We start from the raw sequence: 12,095 nt of genomic DNA, 5'->3' as shown, positions 1-12,095 counted from the left end.
AGTTTTTGACTCTGACATGCTTAGCTACTTCGCAGACACTGAAGCACCTGTATTCAGAACAAAGTGGAATGTCATGCTTTCCTTTTAGATAAGCAAAACCTTAACTTCAGATTTAATAGAATAATTGTACATTATTAGATCCATTATTTAAATGAATTTTTGTAATATGTACTAGTATTAAAATTTTCTGTGAAATTCACTGTAAATATTGTGACTTTAAATTTAATCAAAAATATATTCTATTTGTAAGTGTTGTAAAAGAAATGTTATCTGAGGGCTAAGAAGCAAGGAATGCTTCCACAAACTGGTGGATGGGGATCTACAATGAGGACATAGGTGCTAAATGCTTTTGGACCAACATTACCTTTGAAAACACAAGCAGTAGCAAATCTATAATATCATTGTGTTGCTTCAGCCAATGATTTTGTTTTAATTTTGTCTAACAGATTTTAAGAGGCTGAAATGACAGGCACCTGCCTAACAGCCATTAGTGACTTTAAAAATCCACCCTGAATTTCCATCTCTTCGTTAAATTAAAACAATGATCCCTGGGAATAAATACCAGTAGCACGACCTACATAATTTTTTCTAAGAAGAAGAAATGCAGTGGATCTAATTTACCTAGATTTCAGTAAGGCATTTGATACCGTGCTAACATGGGGAATTATTAGTTAAATTGGATAAGATGGGGATCAATAGGAAAATTGAAAGGTGGATAAGGAATTGGTTAAAGGGGAGACTACAACGGGTCCTACTGAAAGGTGACCTGTCAGGCTGGAGGGAGGTTACCAGTGGCGTTCCTCAAGGATCGGTTTTGGGACCAATCTTTTTATTACTGACCTCGGCACAAAAAGTGGGAGTGTGCTAATAAAGTTTGCGGATGATACAAAGCTGGGAGGTATTGCCAATTTAGAGAAGGACAGGGATATCCTACAGGAGGATCTGGATGACCTTGTAAACTGGAGTAATAGTAATAGGATGAAATTTAATAGTGAGAAGTGTAAGGTCATGCATTTAGGGATTAATAACAAGAATTTTAGTTATAAGCTGGGGACGCATCAATTAGAAGTAATGGAGGAGGAAAAGGACCTTGGAGTATTGGTTGATCATAGGATGACTATGAGCCGCCAATGTGATATGGCCGTGAAAAAAGCTAATGCGGTCTTGGGATGCCTCAGGAAAGGTATTTCCAGTAGGGATAAGGAGGTTTTAGTACCGTTATACAAGGCACTGGTGAGACCTCACCTGGAATACTGTGTGCAGTTCTGGTCTCCCATGTTTAAGAAGGATGTATTCAAACTGGAACAGGTACAGAGAAGGGCTACTAGGATGATCCGAGGAATGGAAAACTTGTCTTATGAAAGGAGACTCAAGGAGCTTGGCTTGTTTAGCCTAACTAAAAGAAGGTTGAGGGGAGATATGATTGCTCTCTATAAATATATCAGAGGGATAAATACTGGAGAGGGAGAGGAATTATTTAAGCTCAGTACCAATGTGGACACAAGAACAAATGGATATAAACTGGCTACCAGGAAGTTTAGACTTGAAATTAGACGAAGGTTTCTAACCATCAGAGGAGTGAAGTTTTGGAATAGCCTTCCAAGGGAAGCAGTGGGGGCAAAAGATCTATCTGGCTTTAAGATTAAACTCGGTAAGTTTATGGAGGAGATGGTATGATGGGATAACATGGTTTTGGTAATTAAATATTCATGGTAAATAGGCCCAATGGCCTGTGATGGGATATTAGATGGGGTGGGATCTGAGTTACCCAGGAAAGAATTTTCTGTAGTTTCTGGCTGGTGAATCTTGCCCATATGCTCAGGGTTTAGCTGATTGCCATATTTGGGGTCAGGAAGGAATTTTTCCCCAGGGCAGATTGGCAGAGGCCCTGGAGGTTTTTCGTCTTCCTCTGTAGCATGGGGCACGGGTCACTTGCTGGAGGATTCTCTGCTCCTTGAAGTCTTTAAGCCACGATTTGAGGACTTCAATAGCTCAGACATAGGCGAGAGGTTTTTCGCAGGAGTGGTGTGTGAAATTCTGTGGCCTGCATTGTGCAGGAGGTCGGACTACACGATCATAATGGTCCCTTCTGACCTTAGTGTCTATTAATCAAATAGAGTATGTACTGTGAGCCAAGTTTGGTATTTCCCTATCCCCAGCATGGGAGAGCTGGTGGAAAGTGTTGCTTCATAATAGGTTACAGTTTCACACCTTTTTATCATCACCATCCAACAACAGTCAATCAACTAAACAATACATCTGGCTTACAAAGAATACTGGAAATCATAATATACTGATATTTTGTCATGCAATGCGGAGCACATTATTCTGCCTGTGGCCTTCCTGCAATCCCATCTCCTGCGATACTGAGCAGTAGATGGCAAAGCTTACTTTGCTAATGAGCGATAAAGGCTTCCCTTAAATACCTACACATCCAGAATACATTAAGCAAATCATGTGTACAACATGCCACAGGGTAAGAAAAGGAGTGTGCAAAAAATGCCAATGGGTAATTTGAACATCTGCATAAAATGACACTTGGCACTTCTCTGATGCCTTCCGTCTGCAGATCTCCAAGTGCTTTACAAGCATTAAATTAAGCCTCATGTAAGGTGGGCTGGTATTATCCTCATTTGCCACATGAGTAAAGGTTTAAGTGACCTGTCCAAGGCTGTAGCAGGGCCAGAAATAGAACTCAGGGTTCCTGGCTCCAACATCTGTGCCTTAACAAAAAAGGAGTCTTCGCTGCTTTTCCTTTCTCATATTAGTGTTTCACCTTTTAACATCAGCTCTAGATAACTTGTAAAATACCTGAAGTTTAGTGTAGAGTATAATTATTCTGTTAGTTTTTGTGGTCATGGATGATTTGGGGAGTAATGGTCTGAATTTTAATTCTGTGGGGTTACATGGATGTGTGGGTGAACTTAAGATGCCTTAATGGGGCCTGCTTTTCAAAAATGCTGAGCACTTCACTTGCACTATGAAAATTAGGTTCCTTTTAGATGTCTGAAGTTGGGCACACACACAAAAATGGGAGGGACTCATGGTCAGTCGTCACTTTTGGATATGCCAAAAATACAAATGGACTAACAAATAAGGTTGGGGATTTCAAAGGCACCTAGGGGAGTTAGGTAACCAAATCTCCTTAAATATTAATTTGCTTAGAGTGCCTAATTTCCTTAGACTCCTGGGAGAAATCCCAGTTTAAGTACATACAAAAAGTAGAAGACGCAATGTTAGGCTCATGCCTCTTTCAACTTCTTTCCCATCCTAAAAAAACAAAAACCTTTACACTTATAGCTGTTCTCCATTCTGCTTGAATAAGTGACTGAACCCATATTTCCTCAAACTACAATTTGTACAATACTTTCTTTTCTGGTTGCTAAATTAGATGAGGATCATGTCCATTTTGCAGCAGAGAATTCCAGTTTTTTGAACATCTTTGGTTTATTTTTTTTTTACAAGTCTATGGAGACCCACCAACACCACGCTTCCTGAACCGCCCACACCTGTCTTTGAGTTTACAGGATATTTTTCACCATGCTATTTTACATTTAACTTACTTTTCCCCCTCAGAAAAGAGAGTATGATTTTCTTTCATCTTTCTATCTATATAATTATATTGCACTCTTCACTGTTGCATCTAAGCACTTTTCAAAATTACATAAATCCAGACAAGTGGCGTACAAACTGACCTAGAATTCACTCTCTTTTCCTTCTGTCAAAGAAAAGGAAAAACAAAAGGTTTTTAATATTTATTAATATAATCATCATGTTTTTAATATTAGGATGGAAAATCTATGGTAAAGAGGAGCGTCTTGCATTTTGTCTTGAAAACCGTCAGGTTTGTGGTCATTCTTGTGGAAGGCACTGGTGGAAGGGAGTTTAACAGAAGTTGGCTAGCTACTAAGACGTATCTGTCACTAAGTGCCTTCTAGATACCATTGCGGGTTCCATTGTTCCTGAAGATCATTGCTGTCCAGGATGGTCTGGTGATCACAGAGGGAGAGGTAACCTTTGAGATGCCCCAGAACCAGCCCATTGAGCGCACTGAAGATCAAAGCCAGGACTTTAATCTTGATCCAGCATTCAATGGGTAGCCAGTTAAGTGATTGGAATGAGTACACCAGTACTGTTATTGACCTGAATGTGTCAGGAGGCAGGATGCTGCATCCTCCACTAGTTGAGTTTCTATAATGAATGCAGAGTGTTGCAGTAATCTAATCTAGTTTGAAGGTTATAAATGCCTAGATTACAGTGGCCAAGACTGCAACTGACAGGATGTGACATGATCTGCTGGCTGGTCAAATGTGGAAGGCATCATCTTTTCCCTGTTCTATTTGGGTAGCAGCTGGGAATAAGCGATCTGAATCGGATTTTTAAGATCCATTTTAAGGCCCTTTTACTTTTATCAGAGGAGTATATGGGAGTGTGATGGGGCTTAACCCCATCACCTGCAAGGCTAGTGAATACACCCAATTAGTCATGTCTGCACCTGGAGACGTGAGTAGCTGGGGGAGGTGGGGGGGGGGGGGGACACAAGCAGGGCCAGGCCATACTAAATAGACTGAAGAAGCTTCGTTGAGGGAGATGCTGTAGAGGCCGCTTTGGCTGACAGAAGTCCAGGGTTATGGGGGCAGCATACGCTCCCGTGAGGGAATTGCTGAGATAGGGTTTGTGCCAGTTCAAGGAGAGGATTTCAGTAGCCCCAGGGGCAGGGAGTTATCCAGATTCATTTGGACTTGTTCGGGATACCCTGGAAGTGGTTTGAACGTTGTGACTTGGCCGAAGGGCTGAGCCACAGAAGATCTGGAGCCAGAGGCAGGTAGCTAACAGGAGGCACTGAAGTCAAAGATAGCAGCAACATCCCACACTGAGGCAAAAGCATGTTCCAAGGATGGGTGAGACCACCACAGGGGGGCTAAGTGTAACTCAGTATCAGGCCCAAAGTGTTCTCAGGAGGACAAGCAGGCTGCTTTGGTGATAGTGCTTACTGGCTGGATCATGTTGCTGCTGACACCAGCTATAAATATAAGAATATCCATCACAGAAGCACCCTGATACATCACTAAAGTTCTGCTGAAGTCAATGTGGTTTGCCAAATGAAAAGTAACTAATAGTAATGACACATTCTGATCTCCAGAAATAGAGAGGAAGTTCTATAGTTTTTGTTTTCATTCATCCAATAAAACCACTAGAAGGAAGGAAATAAACAGGAAATACTATTAGAATTGATAAATACATCTTGCTGGTTACTAGTTCTAGAAATCTAATTTATTCTATACACAACTGAGCCAAATAAGTGGTGTTCCACTGAGTTGATCCTACATCTTGAATAACATTTTGTCCTGTTAATCTGTGATATGTCAAGCGATTGACCCCAGTTGTATTGACACACAAACTAAGGGAGAATTCAGAATTTAGAATGTAATGACAGGAGAAAAACAGGATGCGTGTGTCAAAATGAAGATCAGAATCAAGTAGATATAAAGTAATAAGACAGTTGTGAAAATATTTAAGATGAAACAGAATAGCATTGATTGGAAAGCAAATTCTGGATGAAACTAAGCTCATAAGCAAAAAAGACATGGCAGTTTTGGAAACCAAATCCTGCTTATAATTACTCTGGCCACATTTTATTTAGAGAATTATTACAACTGAATTCTCAAGGTGAGGAGAATGGTCTTTCCTGCATGAGAGAAAATGGAAAGGACAAGAGGAAAACCTAAAAATATGAAATTGTCTTGGCAAAAATAAGGCATTCTGGCAGGCTTCTTAGTCGCAGGAGGCAACCAAGCCAAGGAGTTCTCTCTCATGGCCTTGTTTTTGTACATGACCTGGGTTATCTCAATCATTTCAAATAACGATTCATTCCCAGTGTCAGCCCAGCAATACCATCTAATTGAACAAAGATTATGGCCTATGATAAAGTCAAAGTTAGTTAATTATATTGGCACACACCTCTGAAGCGGTCCAAAAGTTTCAAATGGCTCAGACATGAAAGGGTAAAGAAAACCTATCCCTGTCCAAAGAGACTTTAGCTCAGCTAGAATGTAAATTGGCTGATAAACTCATGATCAAGGACATATATGATGAAATCCTAGCCCTACTGAAAACAGTGAGAGATTTTTTAACTGCAGTGGGACTAGGACAGGGATTGGCAACCTTTGGCCCATGGCCCGCCAGGGTAAGCCCCCTAGTGGGCCAGGCTGGTTTGTTTATTTGCCGCGACCGCAGGTTTGGCTGATCGCAGCTCCCACTGGCCGTGGTTGCCATTCCAGGCCAATGGGGGCTGTGGGAAGCAGCAGCCAGCACACCCCTCGGCCTGGGCTTGCCCTGGCGGGCCGTGTACCAAAGGTTGCCGATCTCTGGACTAGGATTTCTCCTGTGAATTTTGCTAATCCTGAGTTCTAGTCTTCCTCTCTATGTTAATTATAAACACATTCACAGGAGAATGTACTTTTATTTGTTAAAACCAAAGTTGAAATTAAAAATATTTAAAAGCAAAAGTATATTGAACTAGAAAAGCAGCAATATCTGAAACACAATATCTTTTCTAAAAAAGGTTATTTATAAGTATGTAGGTGCTTGTGGGAGAAGACGACAGACAGGCAATTTAGGCTGGCACCCCTGATAGAGTTGGCAAGGGTTGATGGCTTGATAAGCTCATCGATCCGATAAGTAGGGCAGGGATAAATGATAAAGGGCCTTAAAAGTAAAGACAAAAAGAGTTTGTATTTGAATGGGGAAGCCAGGTGGGGAGGGGAGATTCAAAGAAAGAGGGATTATATGATTGGAGTGACAAACCAGGAAAATGATTCCAGCAGCAGCATTTTGAATGAACTTGATGGAGGCAATGTGGTTGGCTGGCATCGAGGCCAGAGAGGAGATTACAATAGTCAAGGCATGAGATAAGGGTGTCAACAACAGTCTTGGTAGTTTGGATAGAAGGGGAGAAAAGAATTTTTAAATTTTCTGTTGATAGGAGCAGTAAGACTTCAACACTGCATGACATAACTAACTGAAACTGCATAACACTAAACTAGCTGCCATGCACCAGTATAATTTAGTGCTGTCAAATCCATGATTAGTTATCAAAATCAGACATTTTTCAGTATTGTAGCATTGGAAAGAAGTGATCCTTGCAATGCTTTAATACTAGAGAGGAAGTCATCAGATGAGGACTAAGATGTAATGTTCAGCCATGGAAAATCATGTTTTTAAACAAATCTCAGCATACTGGGAAACATAAGAATGGCCTGCTGGGTTAGACTAATGGTCCATATAGTCCAGGACCCTGTCTTCTGACAGTGGTTGCTGCCAGATGCGTCAGAGAGAACGAACAGAACAGGACCATTATCGAGTGATCCATCCCCTATCATCCAGTCCCAGCTTCTGGCAGTTGGAAGTTCCAGAAGACTGGCACAACCTTAGCTTTCCCCCCCAATATTTAAAAGGGTTAAACAGGATGGCCTGGTTGACTCTAGGTTGGTTAGTCTGACATTGAGATCCAGGGTAAAATCATAGGATGAAATCAGTAAAGAATTAAAGGGTGGTTCCAAAAGTAATGCCATTCAACGTAATGACATGGAAGATAGAGATATATATCAAGTTTGTTTGACAAGACCTTGGAGATCGCAAGTTTGATTGATGAAGACAATTGTGTTGACATAATATAGACTTCTGTAAGTCAAATGACTTAGTCCTGCATGAGATTCTGATAAAATAATCAGCACTATGCAAAAAATCAATGTAGCCCATATTAAATTAATTAAAAAATGAACTGATCTCGAAGTCCTCATCCTCTTAAGGGGTGCTTTTAGTGGGTTCTTTCAGGGATCTGTTCTCGGCCCAATGCTATTAAATATTTTAATCGATTATCTAGGAGAAAATATAAAATTGCTTGTAAAACTTGCAGATACAGAAATTGATGGAGAAGTAAATAATGGTGACAGGTCAGTTATATAGACCTATCTGGATCACTTGGTAAGGTGGGCATTTGAATAATTTATATTTTAATACAGTCAAATGCAAGGTCATATATCTAGGAACAAAGGTCACTGTAGCAGGGTATTTCTGGATCTGGCACGAGAACCTCATATTCCCTTTCTTGGGCACTGCACCCAGGTTCTCATATTTGTCACATAATATCCCTTCTTGGGATGTGGTTTATTAAAACAGCATCTCAGTTCAAACGTCAATTTAAATCAGAATAAGAGTGTGTGTGTGTGTGTGTGTGTATGAGTGAGAGAATGTATGTATGTAGTGAATTATATATACACTTTATATAATTATAAACGTTCAGTCCCAAAAAAACCAGCTGCTGCTGCTCTGTATTTCCTCTGGCCTATTTTTCTTAAGGATTCTGCTCCTGCCCTTCCCTGAAGGTAGCTCCAGCCTGGCCTTTGCATCCGCATAGGGTGGAGAACTGCCACCCTAGTTGTCTTCGAGTCTACAGCTCAAGCTGGTCTCCCTTCACTGATGAAGAAGGTTCCCTCTTATAAGTCTCACACCAGGTTAATAACTGGTGATATTGGTCCTCTTGCTCAAGTGAAATGTTGGCTCAAGCCCATCACCTGGGGACAGATAACTAGACACAGACAAGGCTGAGCTTAACTCACTAAAAGAGCCAACCCACCCTGTGACAATCACATTTACAAGAGGGGGGACTGAATCCTGAAATGCAGTGACATTGAAAAAGACTTCGCTGATTATCCATCACAGACCCCTGAGCATGACCTCCAGTGTAATGCTGTAGCTAAAAGGGTGAATGTGATCCTTAGATGTATACCCAGGGGAATATTACGTAGGAGGAGAGGGGTGGTTTTGCCTCTGCATATGGCATTGGTGAGACCATTATTGGAATACTATGTCCAGTTCTGGGGTACACACTTTTAAAAGGATTTTGAAAATTTGGAAAGGATTCAGACAAGAGCTATAAAAATGATTTAAGGTCTGGAAAATCTGCATTACAGTGAGACACTTAAGAAACTCAATCTATTTAGTTTATCCAAGAGAAGGTTAAGAGATTACTTGATCATGGTCTAAAAGGATTTTTTTCAGTACACACATCTTTAATCTTGCAGAAGGCAGCATAGCAATGGTGGAAGCTGAACAAATTTGGACTACAACTAAGTCACAATTTTTTAAAAACAGTAAGCATAATTAACCACGGGAACAACTTACCTCCAGCAATGATGGATTCTTTATCACTCAGAGTTTTTAAGTTGAAAAGAACATTACGGGCTTTATGCAGAAATTAGTTGGGGAAGGTCTATGGCAGGAGATCAGACTAGATGATAATGATCCCTTCTGCCCTAGAAAAATCTATCAATCAACATCAAATGACGTTCTGAATAAATCTCCTGTGGAGTATGATCCTGTTAAAGTTTGTCATTTTTCTGAAAGAACAGAATCTAAGCTTTTATGTTTGAGTGTGTGTATGTATATAAATAAATGATGTGCATACTTGATACTATAGAGGCTTGTTCCTGGCAGGGCCGGCTCCAGCTTTTTTGCCGCCCCAAGCGGCAAAGGGAAAAAAAAATAAAAAAAGAAGCCTGGCTGAGCTGCCGCCGAAGAGGAAGAGCGGGACTGCAGGGCCCGCTGCCGAATTGCCTCCAAAGACCCAGACGTGCTGCCCCGATGACGCACGGAGTGCCGTCCCTTTCTATTGGCCGCCCCAGGCACCTGCTTCCTTCGCTGGTGCCTGGAGCTGGCCCTGATTCCTGGGAATGTGGGACTGCTTCATTATTCAGAGAAGTTAAAGCCACATTCAAGGTATCTAGGCGATCCCAAACTCTATGCCAATAAAACCTCTGTTCCAGAAAACATTAAAGCACTGTCATGTTTGTTAAACCATTTTAGAGAGTAAGGTTTATGGCTTTTTTTATTGGGATTATTTTTGTATTCATCCTCTGTAATGCTGGCTTCTCTTAGTATGATGGATCATACTGTAGAAGTTGTGGGAGACAGAGAACAATAAATTCTATTTTTAAAACTTCTAATATACCTTTTCTATCCAATAGGTGGTCACAAATGTAAAGTCACACATTGTGCACTGCTCTAAAATTACAACCAAATGCTTTATACCACTGAGAAGGGGAGTGACCCAGTGCTTTAATGGGATAAAGGATCTGTTGCTAGTTGAGATGTTTCTATATGGAAACATAGAGCAGGCAGGAACCTCGAGAAGTCATCGAGTCCAGCCCCCTGCACTGAGACAGGACCAAGTAAACCTAGACCATCCCTGACATGTATTTGTCCAACTTTGTTTTAAAACAGTTCCAATGATGGGGTCTCCATGACCTTGAATAGAATTCCAAAGCTTATCTTATAGTTAGAAAGTTTTTCTTAATATTTAATGTAAATCTACTTTGCTGCAGACTAAGCTCATTACTTCAGTGGACATGGAGAAAAACTGATCACCATTCTCTTTATAACAGCCCTTAACATACTAGAAGACTGTTAGCAGCTTGCCCCTCAGTCTTCTTTTCACAAGATTAAACATGCCCAATTTTTTTCAACCTTTCCTCGTAGCTCAGGTTTTCTAAACCTTTTATCATTTTTGTTGCTCTCCTCTGGACTCTCTCCAATTTGTCTACATCCTTCCTAAAGAGTGGTGCCCAGAATTCATAGATTCATAGACACTAAGGTCAGAAGGGACCATTATGATCATCTAGTCCGACCTCCTGCACAACGCAGGCCGCAGAATCTCACCCACCCACTCCTGCGAAAAACCTCTCACCTATGTCTACTACTACTGAAGTCCTCAAATCATGGCTTAAAGACTTCAAGGAGCAGAGAATCCTCCAGCAAGTGACCCATGCCCCATACTGCAGAGGAAGGCGAAAAACCCCCAGAGCCTCTGCCAATCTGCCCTGGAGGAAAATTCCTTCCCGATCCCAAATATGGCGATCAGCTGAACCCTGAGCATGTGGGCAAGATTCACCAGCCAGATACCCAGAAAAGAATTCTCTGTAGTAACTCAGATCTCACCCCATCAAAGTGGACATGGTACTCCAGCTGGGGCCTCACCAGGGCTGAGTAGAGTGGGACAATTGCCTCCTGTGTTTTACATTAAACGGTCTTGGTAATACACCCCAGAATCATAGTGGTTTTTTTGGTTTGTTTTTGCAGCTGCATCACACTGATGGCTCATATTCAGTTTGTGGTCCACTATAACCCCCAGATCCTTTTTAGCAGTACTACCAGCCACACAGTTATTCCCCTGGTCAGATATCAAACCTTACAACATTATTAGTCCAAGTTTGAAATATGTTAGACCTGGGATGAAATCCTGGCCTCACTGAAGGCAATGGCAAAATTCCCACTGACTTCAAATGAGCCAGAATTTCACACCTGGACTTTATAGATTATGGTAAGATGGTGGTGGTGGGGTGGGAACTATAGTTGGAAGGAAACATTTGTGGCAGGGTTTTAAAAGATAAATCATTAAATGGTGACTGCTTGAAAGTTGCTCAGTGGTTTGGGATGCTAAAGAAGACTCAGCAGAGATTAATTAGTGGGCAGAGAACAGGTGAAAAGGAAAAATGTCCACAATATATACAGCTGAATTCTCTGTAGTGCATAAGCTGCACTCAGCATAGCTTGGGGCAAGAGGGCAAAGGTCACCTTTGTGCCCTTCCCAATCCTGAGAGCAGTTGGGGACAAGTTCAGCCCTGGTATAACTTGCAGCAGCCTCAGAGACCGTTCAGTGCAGGGTTGGCATCTCCACCACAGGGTGCCTCCTATAGGGGGTGGGGCCTCATTCGGCCTCTGGGCCCACTCAGGTCTCCTTGCATGGAACTCCCCTGCACAGCTCTTTTCCGTTGCCCAGCGGAATCACGTCGCTTCTACTGCCAAGCAGCAGTCTGCAGAACACATGAGGAGATGGGATTCATCCCCATGGGAAGAATACTGGCAGAAGTGCTCACAGAGTGACTTAGCAAACAGCCCTGAGTAACACAGGGGATACATACTGATGCTGTTCAGAATACCAGTCTAACTGATAAAGTGTGCCAAAACACAGGCCACAGGAACTAACAGTTGTGTGGGATGTGGGGATGGCTGAGGGACACAGGCAGACAGAGACT

This window comes from Chelonia mydas, chromosome 7 (genome assembly GCF_015237465.2).
Source record: "Chelonia mydas isolate rCheMyd1 chromosome 7, rCheMyd1.pri.v2, whole genome shotgun sequence".
NCBI classification, from domain to species: domain Eukaryota; kingdom Metazoa; phylum Chordata; order Testudines; family Cheloniidae; genus Chelonia; species Chelonia mydas.
Note: the sequence above shows the minus strand (reverse complement) of the source record.